Raw genomic sequence first — 24,484 nt, forward strand, 5'->3', positions numbered from 1 at the left:
AGTGGCTTAAGCCATTTTGTTTAGAAGTGAAACAAATCAGGTCATTCTGACAACCAATAGTTCAAGCAGCCACTAGAGAATTGCCAAAAGTACAGAAGAACCAATGGTGAGGAGGAATTATAAGGGTCTTGAAGTCCTGGTTTTGAGGTGGCCCCCTGCCCCCCCAGCAAGGATGAATTTGGAAGAAGAATGAGAATGTAATAGGCAAGTCCATTTTTAATATACCAGGTATTCAGTGCACATTAATGAAAGACAATAAAAGAAGAAAAGCACGCCTATAACTTCCTAAGTGATACCCTTCTTACTCAGTGGTTAGAACAACACCTGATAGGTGCACAAAAAAGAGCAAAGGACAGTTTGTGCTTTGAAATTGCAAGCTTAAAAAACCTATGGTCTAAAAATACTTGGATTACAGTAATCCATTTATATTAGGAAACCATTTGATCTCAAGGCAAAATGAAAGAAACAAAAATAAATCCACAGCAAATCAAGCTCAAAAGAAATTATATGAATATTTTCATTACTAAAATTTTGGATTTCCAAAACATCCAAGTAATCTTTCCTTTTAGAATACACACAAATTAATTTTCAGAAAAGCTCCCTACGTACCATTTTATGCCAGAGTTTTAGTGGTTAGTATAACTAGGGCTATCCCATCTTGGGATGGAACAGCAAGGAGAGGAGAAAAATGGACATGGCATTTTTAAATTATAACAAATCTCTCTTTGAAGGACAAAAGCAGCCTTATAAACAAAGAAGAGAAATCACGGAGGTTGGAAAATTGTCCCTTTAATCGGTCAACTGACCAAGAGATGGTTGTAGAGAACCAACTATTCAGTTACCATTACATTAAATGCTATGCGAGATGGATAAGAAATACTAGACAAAGCCCTTATCCACAAAGCTTATGATCTGTTGAAAACCTAAGATTACCAAATGTTAAAAACCAAACAATCCAACCAAAATACTGAACTGTCTAGTTTAGGTAGTAAATGCTGGAGGCACTCTTCTGTTAGGCACTCACTTTTCTATTCTGGCCGAATAGAAAATTCATACCAATCCTCCTGCTAAAGACAATGTAAAAAGCTGGACAATATAAATATATCTTCACACAAGCAACAAAGAGCTAATGAGACAGAGTTAAATTATCTGTCCAAGATTGGTGAGGATAGGAGGCCAGAGAGATAAGCCCAACACTCAGAGACACTTTTGTCCTAAGGTTATTTGGCAATTCAGGAAAAGAAGCTGAGATGAAATTTTGGTGGCCTCTGAGGCCTAAGAAGTTGGGGTCTCCAGTAGGCCAACCCCTACTGTAAGCTGGGCCACACATAAGGAGGGAAGTAAATGATAAATAACTAGCCATACATGGATTTGCAGCCCAACTCACAACACTTGAACCATGGACCTGGATTAAGGAGGCCTTAAACTGTTCAACTAGGCATAAGACAAAAGCACATGGAAATTCTAGACCTCAAGTTATTTCTATAAATATTTTTTCAAAAATAATATCCAACATATAATCAGGCACATGAAGAGACAAGACACCATGAGTCAGAACTAGCAGAAACAAGAAACAACAGAATCAGATCCACAGAAATTTCAGATATTGAAAATACAGGCAAAGATTTTTTAAAAATTATGTTTACCATATTCAAAGAGATGAAAACAAAGCTTAAAGATTTGGCAAGGAACTGTCAACTACAAAATGTGACAAATTTGAAAAATAATTAAGTAAGAATTCTATAAGTGAAACATACAATAACTGAATTTAGGAACTCAATGAATGAGTTTAATGGTTGATTAGATACATTTGAATAAAGAATTAGTAAACTGCAATTGAGAAGAAATTATTCTGAGTGCAGCTCAGAGAAGAGAAGAAGATGAAAACTACAGAAGACAGGGTAAGAGACATAAGGCATCCAGTGAGAAATTCTAACATGTTTAATTGGAAACCCAAAAAAAGAGAAGAAAGAGGATGAAGCAGAAACAATATGTGAAGAAACAATGGTTGAGGATTTTCCTGAACTAATGAAAGATACCAATCCTCAGATCCCACAGAATAAATAAAAAGATATCCATATCTAGATATATCATAGCAAAAGTAAAAACCAAAGAAAATATTTTAAAAAGCAGCCACAGAAAAGGCAGTTGCCTTAGACTCACGAATAAAGGCAGAAAACAATGGAATATTTTCAGTGTGTGTCCAAAGAAAATAACCACCCAGAATTCTATACCTAGCAAAAATAATCTTCAAGAAGGAATACGAAATAAAGATAAAATTATTTGTGCCAGCAAACCTGTGCTCAATGAACTTCTTTTCTTCCTTCAAGACCCAGTCACTTATTTATTTATTTTTGTACCCCCTGAGCACCTAGATGCAATGCATTACACATGGCAGGCAGTCAACACATGCTTGCTGAACTGAACTGCCACCTTAACTCAAATATATTATAACTAGAACCAATAGAATGCATTAGAACAGCAGGAAGCTTTCTCTGTTTTCTTTGCTGCTATGTCTCTCATCTAAAACAGTGTCTGTCAAACAATAGGTGCTCAATAAATATTATAAAATGAATTCATATTTTTATTATTAACAGAATTAAAAAGATATTAGATGCTACATAACAGCTGAACATAATTATTTGTTCCCTGTTTCTCCAAAATCACAACAAAATTTTAATGTTGTACACTCTGAAATTAGAAACACTAATTACAAATTAAATGCTCATAGGTATGGTTAACTTGAAATTAAAAAAAAAAAAAAGCCAAAAACTTACCTCATAAGTATGAGGATAAACTCTTTATTAAAAAGCAATAAAAAAAGGTGGTCCCTAACTACGTTTCTAGTTTCATTTCTGACTATGCTCTGCACATTCCCTATGCTCCATTCATATTAAGCGATTTGCCAGTCTACAGAGTCACCAGTCTTTCATGCATTCACGCCAAATACTGTTGCCTCTGTCCACAATGTCCTTCTCTTCCCTGCCAGTTCTCCAAAAAGAAAAGTTCTCTCATTTTTTAAGACCCAGATCTAATGTCGTTTCTTCTGAAAAGGCTGCCTCAACACTGTCACCAGTGAGTTTGTAACTCTTTCCTCTCTATTCAGATAGTACAAAGGCCTTTTACAGAAGGTAGTACATTGTGTTGACATTACTTGTATATATGATGTCTACCTCATTAGAGCTGGAAGGTAAGGGCCATGTCTTTTCTATTCTTTTATCTCCCTACCCCCAAGCAACAATCTTAGTGACTAGGACATAGTAAGTATCTAAAACTGTTTCCTAAGGAGATGAAATATAAAGAGTGAGGAACTATATAACACATTGGAGGAGACAAAGAAGAAACAACAACCAAAGGCAACATGGGAACCTGGATTGGATCCTGGGACAGAAAAAATACAATAGGTAAAAAACTGGTGAAATTCAAATAAGAACTGTAGTTTACTTAATAGCATTGTACAAATGAATTTCTGGTTTTGATAGCTGTACTATGGTTATGTAAGTTAGGGGAAGCTGGCTAAAGGGTATGTATGAATTCTATTTTTGTAACTTTTCTGTATTATTTTCAAAATAATTGTTTTTAAAGTGCTTGCTTGATTGAATTATTTTATCAAATTTTAGAAACATCACCAAGAAATGTTCAGTTTTATATAAATTGCTCAGATTAACAATGTAAATAAATAATGGAACAGGTCAAAGGAACTGTTGCCATATCTATACTATCTGAATATTCACCAAGAATGAATTCATATGAACATGTATCAAGTATAAATAAAAAACAAAGCTAAGGGGGCTGGCCCCATGGCCTACTGGCTAAGTTCAGCACGCTCTGCTTCGGTGGCCTGCGTTTGGTTCCCGGGTGCGGACCTACACCACTTGTCAGCAGCCGTGCTGTTGTAGCAACCCACATACAAAATAGAAGACTGGCACAGATGTTATCACTCAGGGCAAATCTTCCTCAAGTAAAAAGAGAAAGACTGGCAACAGATGTCAGCTCCAGGCAAACCTTTCTCAGCAAAAAAAAAAAAAAGCCAGGCAAATAAATTATGTGAGAGGTACAAAGCAAATTTAATATAGCTGCAAATGTGTCTATGGCCAGAGCAGTGAATAAAGACACATGACTCTGAGCCACCACTATAAGCACTCTCTGGTTAATATGGAACTCAGTGATATACAGAAGAATATGTAAATCATAATACATGAAATCCAGAACTATTGGGCAGATACTTCATTCTGACACATCATTGCACATGAACCCAAGCTCCAAAGCACTGTGCCTTGCTACAGAATAGAATAAGAAAATGTGTCCCTGATAAAATTGTTGAGATTATAAAAATACAAATGTTGAGAGGTTGGTTTAACTTAGGGAAAAATATGAATTAACAAAGAAAGCACCAACTCCATAAAACATTTAGAACTACAGATAAAAGTGAAAGTGCAAAAGTGATCTACAAGACAAGTTACCATTAAGGCATTATGATGTCTCACACAGGGTCACTACACGGAAACACCAGTATAAAAAATTACAGATTTTAAATACCACCATCACAAGCAATATAAGTGAATTTTAAATCATCTTTCGAACATCAATAATGGTGGCAATGGGCAGCAATACAGGAGTGGTGGATTTGAATTGATCCACCAGCACAGGTAACCTTTTGGTTACCAAAACGTAACCAACTGAATTGTTTTAATTTAAGACAAAAGTAACTAGATAATTCTTTATCTGAAAGACTGATGATGAAGAAAGGAAACACTCTTTCATTCTACAGATATTCACTGCAACTTAATGTGTCAGGCACCGTGGTAGTGTTGGGGATACAAAAAGATATGGTCCCTGCCTTAATGGAGTTTACAATGAAACAATATTAATAAATGTGATGATCTTATGTTAGTGAAAAATAAGAGGCAATGGAAGCTCAGAACCTAGTCAGGGAAGGCCTCACGGATTCCAGTTACATTTACACTGAGATCTAAAGGATGAGTGAGAGTTAGCTAGACAAAGGGAGTGGCGGTGTGGAATGGGGTTCTTGGCAGATGAGGCAGCTTACGTGAAGGAAGATCTGGAAGTACATGGAGCACGGCATATTCAAGGAAGTGAGGAAAATTCAGAACACTAGAATGTACAGCGGGATGAGGTAGAACATACATTTTCAGCCTGTAGCATGATTCTCAAAAGTACATAGAGACTTACATGGATGCTTTAAACAACTGATTCTCTTAAACTACATACAGTTAATAGATCACTACTTTTGCCAAAGTAAGAACATGTTTTAATCAAAAGCTGTTTTTTCTGTGTGTACGTGTGTGAGGAAGATTAGCCCTGAGCTAACGTCCGCTGCCAATCCTTCTCTTTTTTTTTTTGCTGAGGGAGATGGGCCCTGGGCTAACATCTGTGCCCATCCTCCTCTACTTTATATGGGACGCTGCTACAGCATCACTTCATAAGTGGTGTGCCAGTCCACACCCGGGATCCGAACCAGTGAACCCTGGGCCGCCAAAGCGGAGAGCACGAACCTAACCATTATGCCACTGGGCCTGCCCCCGAAAAGCTGTATTTTTAAAGATGTTTTCTTTTCTTTTAAGGAAATTGTATAAACTAGACTTTGAAAGCAAAGTAGAATGTGTCAATGGAAAAAAAAATTAATTTGCACTGAGTATACACTGGAATCATAACTTAATTATACAGGACTTTTAAATTGTTGAATTAAAAAAAAAGATGGTTCATTATTAAAGAAATTCCTAATTTCTTGAGCCAACTGCCTGAAAAAGTTACCAATTTTGGTTTAAGTCCCTTACTCATAAGTAAATTTTCCTAAAATTTTCCAGAAGAAATAAATTGATTTAACCTTTGCAGTAAATAAGAATTAAATATTATAAATACTGAATTAACCAAATCCAAATTAGTTCTTAGCATTTAATATTGAGAAAATTATGTTGAAAGCTGTCCACACTGACCAACTGAACAATTCCAATTGAACAATTCTTCAATTTAAAAAGAATTCATTTAAATAATAAATCTGATTGAATTTTATTTCTCATTTTTTGTGAGAATAGCATCTGTTTTCTGTTCATAGGACTTTTAATTTCTGGAGTAACTAATCATACTTTGAGAAAGCACAGTGATACACTGTATGAAGAAACTGCTACAGACTTGGTAAATACATAACACTTAAAGCTCATGCTCCGCTTGAGGACAGGTCTAGTGTACCGGCCTGAGGGAACTGGATAAGCAGGAGATGCAGGCCCTGGGCAGAGCTCTCTGCTGGGGAAGCCCCTGAGTGCTCCCTGCAGATCTATTAGTGGGCCTCAGGGATACAAGTTTTCTTTCACCTTTGTGCACTCTCTCTCAAAAGGGCAAATTTCTAAAATACAAGTTGTTGCTTGACTTACGTTAGGTAGTGTGCTTCTTTACAAAAGATCCAAGTTTAATTCAACCCTTGTGAATTCTAGAAGCAATTAACATTATAAGAGTATTTAAAAATCTAAATCTATTTCCAAGTTTACCAGGGGGATGCTTAACTTCAGATTTCCCTAACAAAATATATCTGCAGAGTTCTCTAACATACAAAATAAGTACACTGAATAGTTACACCAAACCTCTCCCTCAAACTACTCACCTACCACTTTCTTTCTCTTCACACCCCAAATTCAAATCATACATCACATGACACTTATTTCCCTGCAGGATTATCATATAACTACCATTTATGGTTAGATCCATTTTTTCACACTTAACTGAACAACCGGATCAATAGCAACAAGGACACTCTGCTGTCAAAAGCAGACGGCCGCTCCAGCTGCTGGTTCCCCTGGGGCCAATGTTGGGGAACCATGTTTGAGAGCCCTGCCAGGCTGGCACAATGTGACACAATCACTCTGCTCCATCACAGAGACACCAACATCAGGCAGAGCACTAAATCACATGGGTCATTAATGAACTTGACCACAATTAGTTAATGCTACAGAATAAGAAATGAAGGAAAGTATCCCAATATGTGCACAAATACAGGACAATATTTCATAACTTCCTTTGTACTTGTAATTTTGAAAGCCTAAAAATTAGATATGGCTGCCCATATTATGAACTGCAATCACAGCTATTATAACTGATGTTAAAGAAGGAGAAATAGGAGAAAGCAAAATGCTCACATAATAAATAACTTTTCTACCATACAAGCAGAGTGCTAAATACAATACACATGGCTGAACTTTTGTGTAAATAGATCCACAATATAGGAAGTTATATTATCTGAATGACTATTTAATAGAAAATCTATTCAAAGTTAGAATTCCGCCTCCAATCCTATCCCCTTCAACCTTTAACTATCACACATATATATGCAGGACAATCGAGTAACATGCCCAAATAGCCTAGAAATTAGGATATTTGTAGGCTGAACTCAACAGCCACTGAAGAACACACTTAGACAGAAAACCAGTCTAGAAATCCTTTGTAATACAAAAGGGAATATAATTTTAGAAAACAGAATCTGCTTTTAAAAAAGTAATCTCAAACATTTACTGTGTTTTTCCCCCAGATTATGGACATAATACACATTCTAGAAAATGTATCAAAATATTTTTAAAAGAAACAAAATTTGAAATGGATGAAAGAATCTCAAATATTACAAAATAATAATAAAAAATCATGATGAGAAGAAAGGGAAGGCATGAAGAGAAACCAATGACATGGTTCTATAAAAATGGCATGGAACAGCAGGTGGATTAAGGTCTAAAGTGAGTAAAGATGGTTGAAAATTATGTTCAGTCAATTAAAAAAAATATGTTCACACATACACACAGTCACATACACATAATATGCTGTCATTTAAGAGCATGAGTCCCAAAGGAATACAAACAGTGTCTATCAATTGTCCTCACACATATGATACTCTGCTAGGCTACCCATGGAAATCAAAGAAAAATAAAGTTACTTTGAAGATTTCAGAGGAAGGATGTTTTACAAAATAAAGTACCCAATCTCAAAATATATTTTAAATAATACATTCTTTCAAGAATGAAGAAAATACAGAAGATCTTCCATCAAGAGTCAAAGAAAAAGATCTTGAAAATGGCAAGGGGTAGGCTAGATAAGATAAACACCTCAAACCCAAGATCAGGAAGAAATGGTAAGAGACAACATAGCTTCTCTGTGTATATGTAATTACTCCTTGCCTTCGTCCATAAAAGATGAGTGGTGATTCTGTTTTATACAAGTTTAAGTTTCCAGACCCAGACAAATTTTCTCTTAAACTCAAGAGGACTTTTCAGGGAGCCTGCAGATCTACAGTCCATTCAGTTTGAAAAGTCAGGGAGAGTAGCTGAGATGCCAGAAGTCCGAATATGAGCAAATACCAACAACAGCAACAAAAAAAAAAGTAAAGGAAGAAAATTCAGAAAATAATAGACAAGAAAATAACGCACTTATCCTCAGCAAAAACTTTAGAAACAATTAAACAGATTATTTCTGAGTACCCAGAAGCGAAGTATCTTTAGAAGCCAAGATGGAGTCACTAAGCACTAAATCTCAAAAACTAAGCTCCTTTCTCCTCCTGATAAGGTTATAGGACACTGAGTCACAGAAAATGCCACAGACAAAAAAGGCAGGTAAATTCTTTAAACTATTTTTTCTCTCTTCTCCATAATTATAGCATGAAAAGATAGTTAGGTGATTTCACTAATTGACTGAAAAACTACAATATAACCAGAGTAGACTGATTAATAGAGCAACAACAATGGGAGGTCTTTCCTTTGTCCCACCCTCCTCAACAGATATATGACCTCCATAAAGCAGGAGAGGAAAACAGAACATTAGGGGAAAAAAGAAACAGCTGAATACAAAAGCACATTAACCTCCTCCCCTTCAAGTAGTTTGGGACCTAAGTGGTTTGGAGTGGGGCTTGGAAGCTGAGTACACTGCGCATCCTGTAAATACTACAACTCCACAAAATTTCCTATGAAACAAAGAACAGATAAAAGAGCACTGAGCACTCCATGAAATATGCACAAAGAATTTGAGGGAAGAAATTTAGGTCTGCTGTAGAACCCAAGCTGGCCCAAACTTAAGTCAAAAAGTACCTTTGGCCATAGCACCCTCCCTCCTCATCCAGGAGGCCAGTATCCATACATAACCCAAGATAGCTAAAAGGAAAGAAGCACACAGTCACCAGGGAGAGGAAGTGAGGTAGGAGCTTATGCACAAAGTGGGAAGATTATCCAGGAAAGATGTGGGCGTCCAGTTCTGGTATAATGCTAACTCAAATCTGAGTAGTTCAGCTTGGTATCCAGCCAATAAAGAGCTGCACAGGGCACAATTCTGTACAATCAAGAGGATAAACTCTAAAACTGACTTCAGGGAACAGGCCTGGCCTTATTTACATTTTAATAAGGTCAAGATGACCATCTTTTACTATTACTTTTCAGATTTCTCACGTCCCCAATTACTTACTTTTCCCCCTAACCTCATCATATGTATACTTGTGAATATCATGATTAAGAAACCTTGGTTCAGGGGCTGGCCCAGTGGCTTAGCGGTTAAGCGTGCGCGCACTCTGCTACTGGCAGCCCGGGTCCAGATCCCAGGCGCGCACCGACGCACGGCTTCTCTGGCCATGCTGAGGCCGTGTCCCACATACAGCAACTAGAAGGATGTGCAACTATGACCTACAATTATCTACTGAGGCTTTGGGGGAAAAAAAAGGAGGAGGATTGGCAATAAATGTTAGCTCAGAGCCTGTCTTCCTCAGCAAAAAGAGGAGGATTAGCATGGATGTTAGCTCAGGGCTGATCTTCCTCACAAAAAAAAAAAAAAAAGAAAAAAGAAAGAAACCTTGGTTCAGAGTCCAAAAAGGAGAAAGGTTGGGGAAAAATCTGTAGTTCATTTGGGGAAGAAAAGCCAAGGCAGAATTTGAGCTGTAGTGGGCCAAGTCCCTGGGGCCTACCAGAGTAAAGACAGACATAAAATAATAAAAAATATATATAAAAGGAAAAAAGGAACCAAGAACTTATATTTAGGATTTAAGTGATGAGGTTATTTAAAGCAGAACGTATAAACTGGAAAAGCAGAGAATCAGGGGGAATATATTAGGTTGACCCATATAAAATTGCCATTTTTTACAGGTCAAAAATTGTCTCATCAGCAATTTTATAAGTTCAAATGAATAACTATACAGTGTGTTGCACTAGAAAAGATTGACTTATTCACTGTAACTTCACCGGAGAGCACCAGAATGAAGAGAAGTTTTAGGCTCAAAATGAAGAATGCACCTCTGACAAACAGGGCAGCCCACACTGGGAACTGGAGGTGTGCAAACCGAACAGGGTAACCCCCTCTCAAGAGATTTTTGTACTGAATGGTCTCTAAGAATCCCTTCTGAAATATTCTGAAAGTTCTTGCCCACTCAATCTAAGCAACTTCTGGTGGGTTTCGTTTTCCCTGTAGTAGGAGTAGAGAAGACAGGCAGACGCGAAAGGAGCACATCCTGAAAAGAGAATGGGACAAGAGAAACTCACGGAAGCAAGAAAATGACCATTTCCACCATTTTCAGCCCACCCTCTGCAGGACCGGGAGATCATCTTGCCTTGACCACAGTGAAATCTCAACCAACATCTGTAGACAGGAAGAAGAATGAGCTCTATAAGCAAGAGCTGTAAATTTAAAGAAAAAATTTAGCACCACTAAAATGTACTAAAGGGGTCTGGAATGGAAGGCTTCGCTGAGCAAAAGGAACTTAAACTGCAAAACTGCGACCAGGTAGGTTTGGGATGGGTAGTTTGAGACACGCAGAGTGGAGAGCAATCCAGGAGTTGAAGCTCAAGAAGAAGCCCAGCAGGAGCAGGAGACAACAAATTTAGCCGGAACAGAGAGTCTGGGGTGTTAAGTCAGGGAAAGTGGGCTGACGCCAAGACTGTGAACCATCTTGATTGTCAAGCTCAGGCTTACACTATAAGTCTGTTCACTATAGTCTTTCAAACAGTTTATAGACAAAATGGAAGACTGATTGCTTCATTTTTCTATTTTCAGGTCAGATTTTGCTACATTTTAGTCTTAATAGTTTACAATCCATCCCAAAAATGTCTCATTATTTTTATTACACCAATTTTTCTACACACTTCAACCACAAATGTTATTAGACCATGTTCACCTAGGATTTCCTCTCTAAAGAAAACATACACCTCAGCTCAAACATGAGAGGAGCAGTAACGGTATACATTTTTGAGCACTCACATGCAAGGCAGTGGCATTTCAAAGGGTGAGTGGAAGGAGTGGTTCACCCAGGGTGCAGGCAATAAGAGGGTACCTAGTCTGTAGAGAATTTAAAAACAGTAATGAACCCACTAAAAGTCAGTCTGCTTTTTGTTATCACTTTGCACTGGCAATTCTAAACAATTCTCTAACTCCTCCCTGCTGGGGCTGATGGCTCCCATCACAGCCACCTCTCCTTGGTCCACCACTAGTCCTAGTGCTCAGCGTCATATTAAGTGTTTTACTGGGACTCTTTTAACCCTCATTTTACAGACAGGAAAGGAGAGGCTCGTGAGACTGAGGTAAATAGGAGACGGAGGATTTACCCCAGGCAGCCTGATTCCCAGGTCTGCACATTTAACCTACATGCTACTACCACTCAGAGAAAATAAGCAAAAGGCAGCAGAAACCCCCAGTTCAGCTCAGCAGAGAGTCAACAGCTGAGTTTGAATGTCGTCTTCCATTAGCCTACCTCTTACTTTTTCTGTCAGTCAATCAACAACTGACCGCCTATAGCTCAGAGAACACTTTTTACTTATTAATTCATTGCCCATTTTTTGACAGTTTCCCTAGAAAGCGAGGCAGGTTAACTCGGCTACATCCCTGGCCACTATGGCCTGAGGCAATGATCTCTCACAACAGACAAGGATTGGCAAAAATCTACCTCCTGATAAACCTTCTGGACTCCTTAGCATTCCTTTTAATGGGCAAGGACATCTATTGTTTATGTACTGTCAAAATCCCCATAATAGAAATTTTTTTCTTAATTACTTTAATTTTAGACTATGCCTTTACCGGAAGTTATCATATTGAGAGAATGCAGAATATAAATAAGAAACAATGTGCTTGCATTTCTTCAATGGTTAATAATTTAACTGTGCAAACAACTCATTTCCTCTTTTCAGCTTTTCCATCTATTAAGTAGAATGCTAAGTTACAATTCTCAAAAGTTCAGTGAGGGTAGAATTTCTCTAATAATCTAAAATCTTTACAACATAAAACGACAAACAGAGGCCACTGCTGTCAGGATCCTGGAAATTACAGTGAAGACATTTCTGCTCATCCCATCCCCCAACTACCAAAGGGGGAAAGACAGAAATAAAACTGCCTTTTACAAATTTAAACTACAAAATCAACACATACCGAATATGAGCAGAACTATATAGTCACTTTAGAGATGCAAAATAGCTTCCAAGCCTGGGCTTCCAAACACTGGATGTGTTAACACAGCTAAAGAAAGAAGGTGTCAAACAGCACGGTGGTCAGTCAGCAATGGTGCAGAGACTAAGGCAGTGGTAGGCAGAGTTCTAAGATGGCCCCTAGTATATACGTCCTCTATAATTCCTTCCTTTTGAGTGTGGTCAGGATTGTGAATATGATGGATTTCACTCCCATGATTAGGTTACGTTATATGACCAAAGTGAGACAATTTTGCAGATGTAATTAAGGTCTCAAATCCATTGATTTTGAGCCCATCAAGAGGGAGATCACCCAGGGTGTGCCTGACTTAATCAGACAGAGGCTTTTAAAAGGATCATAGATTGGAAAGATTGGAAGTGTATGAGAGATTCTCAAATTGACCTTCAAGAAGCAAAAAGCTATGTTGTGGAGAGGGCCAAGTGGCAGGGTGACCTCTATGAGCAGAGGGCCTCAGTCCTACAACCCCAAGGAACTGAACTCTGCCCAAAGTCAGTGAGTTTGGAAGAAGACCTCAACTCTCAGATGAGATCACAGCCCCAGCTGACATCTTGATTTCAGCCTGGTGAGACCATGAGCAGAGGACCCAACTAATCCATGTCTGCACTCCTGACCCACAGAAACTGTGAGATAATAAATGGGTTGTTTTAAGCTGCTAAATTGTGATGATTTGTTAATACAATAATTGGAAACTAATACAGCGAGTGTCCAGATAAGGTGGCAGTGCCCATATAAACACTGTACAGGACATAGGGAAGGCATCTCTGTTGTGAGACAGAAAAACTGTAATTATCTAACTAACTCTTCTGGTTAGATGCCATGCTCACTAATACAAGCTTGGTTTCCTACACAGGTCTGCCTTCAGTGAGAAATATACTGACCATTCAAACTGAGTATCTTGGTCCCTGAGACAACTACTTCTCAGGCAAATAAACAAATAAATATACTGGCCTCTTGATTTCATACATCAGTTTCTTTAGCTAGGCTAGCCTCTACAAAAGAGCTCTGCCCTTGATATCCAGAAAAAAAGTAAGGATAAAATTTGACAGGGGCCGGCCCCATGGTGTAGCGGTTAAGCGTACGCGCTCTGCTGCTGGCAGCCTGGGTTCGGATCCCGGGTGTGCACCGATGCACCGCTTGTCAAACCATGCTGTGGCAGTGCCCCATATAAAGTGGAGGAAGATGGGCACGGACATTAACCCAAGGACAGTCTTCCTCAGCAAAAACAGGAGGATTGGCATGAATGTTAGCACAAGGCTGATCTTCCTCACAAAAAAAAAAAAAATTGACAAAGCTAAGAATCAACCAGACCCTGGACTGTATTAGTTTTCTACTGCCACAAACAGTGGCTGAAAACTACACCTATTTATTATTTCACAGTTCTGTAGGTCAGAAGTCCAGGCAGGCTCGACTGGGTTCTCTGCTTAAGGTCTCACAGAGCCAAAATGAAGGTGTTTGGCCAGGCTGGGCTCTTATCTGGACCCTCTTGGGAAGAAACCACTTCCAAGCTACTTTAGGTTGTTGGCAGCACTCGGTTCCTAGTGGTTGTAGAACTGAGGTCCTCATTTCTTTGCTGGCTGTCAGCTGGGGGCCACACTCAGCTTCTAGAAGCTACCCACATTCCTTGGTACATGGTCCCCTCCATCTTCAAAGCCAGCAACAACACCGTGAATTGAATCCTACTCATACTTCGAATCTCTCTTTCTTCCCACTAGCCATAAAAAACTGTTTTTAATGGGCTTGTATGATTAGGTTAGCCCACCTCAACACCCTCCCTTTTGCCATACAAGGTAATATAATCATGGGAGTGCTATCTCAGCATTTTCACAGGTCCCACCTATACACAAAGGGGAGGAGAGTATACCAAGGGCAAGGGTCACTGGGGGTCATTCTTAGGATTCTGCCTACCACACTGGACCATGGCAAATCCAACCAGATAATTAATGAATGCTACCCAGGGAGGGCTCCTGAAAGAACGAGCCAGCTTCCTACAGGAGACACCTCATACCTGATGTGGACTGCCAAACTTCTCGTTAGTTTTAAAGCAATCAGGATATTTCCCTATTCCTTTTCCATATCAGCATATTAGCTTATGCATACATATTGTTACTGTTTATTTCTCTGAGCTGAAACCTTATCAATGTATTTCGAGCACAAAGAAATTTTCATAAAAATTAAGCAAAAAGCATGTACTAGTTTACTGTACATCTATTTAGTATGAGGCACTATGTGAAACACTGTGAAGGATGGAAATATATACAAGTTAACTCCTCTCAAAGGGGTTGATAAATAATGCAAGTCAAAGAGAAGACAATATAAAATGGTTAATGATGCCACGCATTAATGTTCGTCAAAGGCCAAGAATTAATAAAATATTCACATCAAACTGCACAGCTTTTAATACAAGTCTCATAGCCAGAGTATTCCTACAAATGTCACTGGTGACAAGTAGATATGAAGACCTTTAAAATATTATGAATATGATTCTAAATTTTGGGAGTGTTTAATGTGCATATAATTTTTATGTGTAAACCAGAAAAAACATAAGAGGAAATATACCAAAGTGGTTAGTTATTTGAGTAGTGGAATTATACGAAATTTTAATTGCATTTTTATTAATTTTTTAATTTTCTCATTTTTTCCAATAAGCATGTAGCACTTTTATAACCAGAAAAAAAAATATATATATATATGTAAGCCTTCATATTGGGCAAGTCATGGTATTTGGTCCAACCAAGCTTTCCTTCAAGCCAAAATATGTCCTGTGCATAGCCCCCAACTCTAGAAAACCCAGGCAATTTTGGCATGGCACAAAAAAGACTAGTAGAAACCTGGCTATCTGGAATCTGAACAAGGAAACAAACTTGTTAACAGCAAGTACTAGAGCTGAAAAGATACAAGAGAGTTGAAACTAATAAGGGCCACAGCAAACTGTGGCATGAGAGGACAGGAATGATGAATAAGCAGAAGCTATGGGGTAGAGGAAAAGATACGGAACAGAGAGTGAGGAAGCAACAGATGAGAGCAGAGCAAGCAGTGTGCAGAGGAAGGCAAAGACAGAGCGAGACCAGAGGGGAGAAGAGGAGAGTGTATGGGCAGGTTGGTGGGCAGACAGACAGGAGGATCAAGGGATGGACAGACACACAGACAGAATACCAGAGCTAGCTTCTAGTTCTCCTAGGGCTCCTTTGATTTCTGAGAATTTTCCAGCCCCCTTTTTTAATAAATGATTTTTCATGCCTTTCAACCAAAATGAGCTCAACTAAAATGACATTAAAAACATTATTTCATGGGGCCGGCCCCGTGGCTTAGCGGTTGAGTGTGCACGCTCTGCTACTGGCGGCTGGGGTTGGGATCTGGGCGCGCACCAATGCACCACTTGTCCGGCCATGCTGAGGCCGCATCCCACATACAGCAACTAGAAGGATGTGCAGCTATGACATACAACTATCTACTGGGGCTTTGGGGGGAAAAAGGGAAAAAAGGGGGAGGGCTGGCAATAGACGTTAGCTCAGGGTCGGTCTTCCTCAACAAAAAGAGGAAGACTGGCATGGATGTTAGCTCAGCACTGATCTTCCTCACAAAACAAAACAAAAACAAAACAAAACATTATTTCCAGGGGCCGGCCCCGTGGCATAGTGGTAAGTGCGCGTGCTCTGCTGCTGGCGGCTTGGGGTTGGGATTCCAGGCACACACAACACACCACTTGTCAAGCCACACTGTGGCAGCGTCCCATATAAAGTGGAGGAAGATGGGCACAGATGTTAGCCCAGGGCCAGTCTTCCTCAGCAAAAAGAGGAGTATTGGCACGGATGTTAGCTCAAAGCTGATCTTCCTCACAAAAAAAAAAAAAAAAAAAAAAAAACCACATTATTTCCAGAAGGCTAAAAATTAAAACAAAAGACAAGTTTTTAAAAGTCTTCTAAAAGAAAATTTCTTTTTTTTTTTTCCCCCAAAGCCCCAGCAGATAGTTGTATGTCATAGCTGCACAGCCTTCCAGCTGCTGTATGTGGGACGCGGCCTGAGCATGGCCAGAGAAGCGGTGCGTCGGTGGGCGCCCGGGATCCGAACCCGGGCCGCCAGCAGCTGAGCGCACGCACTTAACCACTAAGCCATGGGGCCGGTCCAGAAAATTTCTTAATTTAGATTTTTTTTATTTCTTCAAATCTAGTTCCTCCCAAAAGCTGGTGGGAATCTGGGAATCTATGAATCTCCCCACTCCCAGCACTCACAAACAGAACAATCCTAGCCAGAAAAGGATTTGCCTATTAGCCACGCTATCTCCACCAAGACAGCAGCCTTATTAAATTACAACTGTTTGAACAAGGTCAAGCACTCAGAGTTTAATTCAAAGTGTTTCCAGGTATAATGCTGTCAGGTCAACTTAAACAAGCCAACAGAGGCTTGGAGCCTGATTAAATATTAAAACAGAATCTTTCACATCTGTTTTTACCCAAGGATGAAATTACTGTACATCACTTCAACCAGCTCATTAATACACTATACACACATCTTGCCTCAAAGGTTACAGGAATATCAATGCTTCAGAGGCCTGCAGTGAAACCTGCCCACACAGCCAGAAGTGAGGTCACTGCATACTTTACAGGATGTCAATATCTCTATCAAATGTGAGAGAGAATCAGTTAGACATAGACACATTTTAAATTAAAGGATGAAAACCTCCCTGAAGTTAAGCCAGTTGCTTTTGATCTGAACTTTTTAATCATTCATTCAGTTGGCTTTGATAGGTAACTTGATAGCACATGTTGAGCAAAAATTTTGATTCAACAGTAATTATTTTGTAAAATGGAGAATTGTCACATCCAAATAGATGGCCATGGTGATTACATTTTTAGCTTACAAAAACATAAATATAAAAGGTACATATAAATATTTCAAAGCACAACACTTGGACACTCAGAGTATATACTTTCATGGAGTATTTGGTAAAAGAGCAGTTGAAGATTTGCTGCTTTAAAAACTCCTCTAACAGAGAATGACACCTGAACAAACAGTCTAGAATTACTTCTCTGTGTTTAATGCCCCCATACCTGAACGCAGTGAACAATTTCGAAACTGTTTTGCAGGACTATCTATGTCATAGACTACAAGCTATTATTTGTAGCTGCTGTGCACATTTGCCACCCTCTCCTCTTTCTTTGGTACATCACTCCCTTTCTTCTAGGGAACTCTACTTCCACTCCTGGTCCTGGGGAACTGTCAATCACAGTGCCCTCACCCCCAGCTACATGGATGGGCACATCCTCCAAACCATAGTTCCCGGGCTTCCCATGACAGTGGCTGGTCTAAGCGGTGGGAACATGCCTCAGGCAAGCTATTTCTATATGCATATTGGGAGAGAAAAGTCTTTGGGGGCTGGAATCGCTCACCTGGCAGGATGTATGGGCAGCCATTTTCCCATCCCCAAGGAGAAAGCCAATACGCATAACGAGCATACATACAGAGAGAGCAGAGCTCAAAATACAGAGAAACAGCTCTGACCACATCCTCTGAGCAACAGGAGCCAATTGAGCCTAATCCACCTCCACTTTCTGTTTTGAAGATTAGATGTCTCTAGATAATATTAACATTAGTTAATGTCAGATGTATCTGTGTTTAGCTATTAGCAATAAGATAATAGAAAAACTGCTATTCTGACCCCAGGTGCAGCTAAACTCACACTTTCTCTAGGAAATCCTACTGATCTCTCTTTTCTGAAGTTGTACAGAACTTCAACTTCTACATTACCAACAGATTTTATCTTGCACTGCTTTCTTACTGTTTCATATATGTAACTGATTTAAAGTTTTAAATCTCTTGTTGCTACATATTAAAAAGAATATAAAGGCTGCCTAAATCTAAGATATTTTAAGTCAGTTTGTTCAATATAGACTAGGATAAGGATGATAAATTCCAGCTATGTAATATTTGACCAAAAATAACGACACTGGTATTGATGTGTTACTTGTGGAGTGTGTTTCATTGTGATATTGCCATACCTCACATATTCAGGTTTCTTTTCAAAAAAAGAGATGATCACTCATTTATTCAGGAGTAGAGGTCAACTTCACACCCAAAGAAGAGTGGTTACAGTGCACAGACCCCAAGTGATAAAACCTTCACAATCCAACTTACATACTCGAGGCTAAGGAAAAATTATTCAAGAACCCTTTGTTGGATAATGGAGTTTTTAAAATCCATTTAGAATGGTGATATATTGTCTAATTTTTTCATAGAAACAGCAGTTGATTCCATAAATATATGAAAAACATTTTCTTTCTTTGGATTAATTGACTATAAGTAAAGGAATGATTTGCGAGACAAAAAAATCAAAGGTTCATTTTTTTCCCCAAAGATATAATTACACTGGAAAATGAAGGTTGACTATAAGCAGAGAACTGTTTTATGCTTCTTTTTTTCTGCCATAGCACAATATGAAACAGTATTTCAGTGGGACAACCATGGGACGCGCAGCCAGGGGACCCAAGCTAGAGCTCTTGTTCTGTCACTGACCGGCCATGTGAAGACAAAACAGAGAAGGCACAAAACTTCTCTTGAACCTGTTTCTTTGCTGCACAAGAGTAATGCCCACCTTACTCACACCCACCATATAAGTGGGCAGTGAAGATCCATTGAGATGAAGTAAAAATAAATAAAAGAGCATCATCTGAAAGCAACACACAAATGTAAAGTCACTGTCTAGAAAAAATAAATTAGTTAATATCATGTGCCGCGTTCAAACATGATCCTAATCCTCTTCCAATTTTATAAATGAGAAAACAAAGCTCAAAGAGGTTAATCCTAACTCTTGCAAAGTCACACAGCAGGTACAAGAAGCAGGTCAGCCCACAGCACACGTTCTTCCCAGCACAACCTTGCCTCCAGTGACTACAGAACAAGGAAGTGGCACACCTCGACTCACGAGAATCCAAATTCTAGGTGGCTTTGCCTAGTTTACAGATGCATTTCACATTTGTTGAGAAGATAAAACGTCTATAATAAGCACTTCATTGTTGTTCTTTATTATTAACAAAGAAAAGGTTCAGCAAATATACACAGGAGCTTATTGTGTTTCGTAGAACAAAATAATTTTAAAGTGTCTGTTTGTCTGCTATGCCTGGTATGGTTAAGAAGCTAATTTAACATGGCAAAAAATATCTGCAACTGAACTATAGTTAATTTCCTATGGAGTTTTCAAGTTCTAAGAAACAAAATAGCTCCCAAATTTTCAATTTTTGAAGACAAAAAAAGCAACATAGATCCCTGCTTATAGGTTTATAGTGTTCATTTACTGAATGTAAACCATGAAGAATATATTTAAATTTTTAATAGGATGTATTTTTTATAGAAAAGCTGAAATTTTCTGACTAGTGATTTAAATCATGACGCAAGTTGGAATCATTTAAAAATCAAATCCATCTTGGATGAAGTTCACTGCTAACACACAAAATAGATGCTAGGTCTACCTTTTATATTCTGTAGGATGCAAGCAACATGGCTTGTTAGGAGGTAATAGAAAAAAGAAAGTCTCCAGGTAGTCGTGACTTACTGGATTTCCTCTGCCCACAATGCTTAACGGAAGTAAAAGGAACTAATCAAGGTAATGGGACTAAGGGATAGGAGGTATGCCTGTGGGCCACCACAGTCGGGAGGGGAGGGACAACACAATGGCTACTAGACTTGGGCCACCACTCTAGGTACACAATCAGATTGTTTCTGGGAGAGACATTTCGTGTCATGTTGATGTGAGGAGTAGGGGAGAAGAAAGGGCTCACTGAGGTGCATGCCAGAGTGTATGTCTGTGCCTGGGCTTGTTTCAAGGGTGGAGAAGGATACACTGAAACCAGAAGGTTAGGCTGCAGGATTATAATAAAAGCATTTGAACACTCAGGAAAAAATGCTTTTTGAAATCTTAAACCATTAAATTTAAAAATCAGTAGTTAATAATACACAAAGCAATTTGTTTAACAGAAAACAGAATTCCAATACAGCACAAACTTATAACACACACAAAATCACACTTGAATGATATAATCAAGCAGAGTAAACTATACTAAATGTAATGTCAATAAATTCTTTTTTGATTGTTGAGCCCCACCACCACCCCCAAAGAAAAGACTATAAGGAATTTAACAGAAGGAAATTAATCATCATAATACTTTGGTTCAATACTGATCTACAGTGAAATAATTTGGGCATTAGTACAGTTTACTTGAAATAAGATTTAAAGCAGCACATTTAAAAGAAGCAGAACTCATTAAGCAACCTCTCAAAAGGATCATTTCCTCTAATTATTGCTTTTATAACAGAAGAGAAAGGCAACCCAATGTAAGTTCATAAAATCTACAATTAGCTGCCAAAATCTTAGCAGATAAAATTAGAAGGGAAAGGATATTTAGAAGCACAATTGGGAAAAAGTTCTGTTATTTCTAAAAAGGCATTTGTTCTTTCTTTCTACCCATAATCATTTAAAGCAAACACTATAGGCCAGATATTGTGGTAGGGCCACAGCAAACAAGGAATAAAAACACAAGACCAAGCTGGGTGCTCCACAAGCTTAGTCTTGGGGTGGAAGTGAGGAGAGTTATAAAAATCCTCACAATACCTCTGGACAAGTGTTCTTTTTTTTTTTTTTTTAATAATTTTATTTATTTATTTTTTTCCCCCAAAGCCCCAGTAGATAGTTGTACGTCATAGCTGTACATCCTTCTAGTTGCTGTACGTGGGACGCGGCCTCAGCACGGCCGGAGAAGCGGTGCGTCGGTGCGCACCTGGGATCCGAACCCGGGCCACCAGCAGCGGAGTGCGCGCACTCAACCGTCAAGCCACGGGGCCGGCCCTGGACAAGCGTTCTAACCTAGGTTCTACGTAAGAAGCTATGGAAGAACGAAGCTGCTGACTGAATGGTTGATTGGAAAATCTTCACATCTGAGCTGAGTCTTAAAGGAGAAGAAGGAGAATGAGCCTGAAATATAAAGTAAAGCAAGATGGAAAGTAAGGCATTCCATATTCCATGCAAAAAAAAAAAAAAAAAACAAAAAAACAGTGTGTTAAAGGGTACAAAAGGATGAAATAGAATATTTTTAGGAATCTTTGGACAGAGGAGGATTGGGGGAGAATAAGGAAGAATGATGATGGGGTGCACAAAGCTGGAAAGACTGATAGGAACTGACAGGAACAAGATTATGGAGGAAGAGCATTTTAGTCAAACTCTGGAATTAATTCAAACTTTAGGTCTTACTCAACAGGGCCTACTGGGAAGATATCGAAGATCTGATCAAAACCTGTCATATAATTTCCTAAACGTTTCAGTATTCCAAAGTATTTAATAATTATAATTAATGTTGTTTTTTTGTGTGAGGAAGATCAGCCCTGAGCTAACACCATGCCAATCTTCCTTTTTTTCTTTTTTTTTTTTTTAGCTGAGGAAGACTGGCCCTGAGCTAACATCCGTGCCCATCTTCCTCTACTTTATGTGGGACACCACCACAGCATAGCCTGACAAGCGATGCATCAGTGCGCGCCCAGGATCCGAACCCGGGCCGCCAGCAGCAGCGCGCACACACTTAACCACTGCACCATGGGGCCAGCCCCTATAATTAATATTTTAACTGCAAAAACCATGATTAAAAGACAGAGTGAAAAGGCAACCTATGAAATGGGAAAAAACATTTTCAAACCATATATCTGATAAAGGGTTAATATCCAGAATATATAAAGAACTGCTACAACTCAACGACCAGAAAAAACAAACAATCCAATTACAAAATCGGCAAAGGACTTGAACAGACATTTCTTCAAAGAAGTTATACAGATGGCCAAGAAGCATATGAAAAGACACTCAACATCACTAACCATAAGAGAAATGCAAATCAAAACCACAATGGGAAATCACCTCACACCCATCAGGATGGCCGCTATCAAAAGAACAGAAAATAATAAGTGTTGCTGAGGATGTGGAGAAATCAGATCCTTGTGCACTGTTGGTGGGAATGTAAAATGGTGCAGCTGCTTTGAAAACAGTATAGAGGTTCCTCAAAAAATTAAAAATAGAATTAACACATGATCCAACAATCCCACTTCCGGGAATATATCCAAAAAAATTGAAAACAGTATTTAAAAGAGATATTTGCACAACCGTGTTCACTGAGGCATTATTCACAACAGCCAAGAGATAGAAACAACTCAAATGTCCATTAATGGATGAATGAGTAAAGAAAATGTGGTATATACATACAATGGAATATTATTCAGCCTTAAAAAAAGAAGGAAATCCTGTCATATGCTATAATATGAATGAACTTTGAAGATATTATGGTAAGTGAAAAACGCCAGTCACAAAAAGACAAATATTGCATGATTCCACTTATATGAGATATCTAAAGTAATCAAACTCTCAGAAACAGAAAGTAGAAGGTGACTGCTGAGGGCTTGGGGGACGGGGAAAAGGGGAGGGGGCATTAGTGTTTAATGGGTATAGAGTTTCAGTTTTACAAGATGAAAAAGTTCTAGAGATCCGTTGCATAACAATGTGCACACAGTAAACACTAATGTACTATACACTTTAAAAATGTACTCTACTATGTACTTGACACCTTAAAAATGGTTTAGATGGTAAATTTTTTGTTTTTCACCATAATTTAAAAATAAATAAATAAACCAATAACATCAAAAACAAAAATTATAACTAAAAATTGCAGGGCCAGCTCCGTGGCTTAGCGGTTAGGTGCGCGCGCTCCGCTGCTGGCGGCCCGGGTTCGGATTCCGGGCGCACACCGACGCACCGCTTCGCTGGCCATGCTGAGGCCGCGTCCCACATACAGCAACTAGAAGGATGTGCAACTATGACATACAGCTATCTACTGGGGCTTTGGGGGGAAAAATAAATAAATAAAAATCTTTAAAAAAAAAAATTAAAAATTGCAAAGTTGCAGGCTAATTCATAAGGCTAATATGGGATATGATCTGTATTAGCTGTAGCTGAAATTTACAGTGTTCAACTTATCATGAAATTTCAAGTTTCTGAGATGACACAGTAATTGCTGGCAAGTCGTATGCTTGAAATCTGCAGGGTACAAAATAAGGGAAATTGTACTTAGTGATAAAACCTAGCTCTAGGCTACTGGTGCCGAGATGGCTGATTGTGCCATCAAGGTAGGATTTTTCAGGATTTGGTAACTTAGAACTACTGATTTGTAACTGGAAGTTTTAAAAAGAAATTATTATCTTAAATAAAGTCAAACTTTCAGGTGTTAAAAGTCCAATCTGGTCTAAACCAAAACTAATTTCATCCAATGTGAAGCTTTTCCCCTGAGACCAGCAGTGAGAAAAGGGTGGGGGGCCAGAGAGCGAAAGAGGCAAATATAAGGAAAGGGCAACAAAAAAGTCTATCCACTTGTCTGTGGTCCCCTGGCCTGTAAAACATCTGCCACTTGCAGGAGTTCAAATGCCGGATCTCACTCATGAGACCCCTTCACTGGGACCTCCATGCTGCCTGAGGCAGGCAATGAGGGCCCTTTGGCTCCTCTCTCAGCCTCCTCTGAGCTCCTGCCCCTGTGGTTCACCCACAGCCTCTTTCTGCTAGAATCCTACACCTGGTAGGCAGTTTTCTTATGCAGAGAAGGTCTTTCAAGATGACTCACACTGCTGCCCACAGCTGCTGCCCTCCAGGTAGACCTCCTGGCCAGCAGAAAATGTCAAGCATTTGCAGCTCCCTCTCTGTACACACTGCCCCACTATGGTTCTACCCTGGGTAACTCCAGCCACACTGCTGCTTTCAGGTGAGAGGAAGACACTAGTCTCTGCGTTCACAGACATCTCCAAACTCCAGGAGAGACACACCACACTCTCTGAAGAACTCTTTCTCAGATTCCATTCTAATCCCACAGTAGCACCTGGCTGGTGACTGCAGTTCAATAAAATGTCAATCTCCTTTCGCAATCAACCCCAATCTCTTCCTTATTCTCTTGGGGCCTCTCTCGAATGACTAGGGGGAGGACAGAGAGAGGGAAACCCCCACTTCCCTCAGGGAAGAGCACTC

At 39.1% G+C, this 24,484-nt stretch overlaps 1 protein-coding gene across 5 annotated transcripts in view; it reads right to left on the reverse strand.

Annotated features, from left to right (window-relative positions):
• KAT6B (lysine acetyltransferase 6B) overlaps nt 1-24,484 on the reverse strand; it is a 184,030-nt gene that overhangs the window by 102,811 nt on the left and 56,735 nt on the right. The gene's annotated exons all lie outside the window — the stretch shown is intronic.

This window comes from Diceros bicornis, chromosome 6 (assembly GCF_020826845.1).
Source record: "Diceros bicornis minor isolate mBicDic1 chromosome 6, mDicBic1.mat.cur, whole genome shotgun sequence".
NCBI classification, from domain to species: domain Eukaryota; kingdom Metazoa; phylum Chordata; class Mammalia; order Perissodactyla; family Rhinocerotidae; genus Diceros; species Diceros bicornis.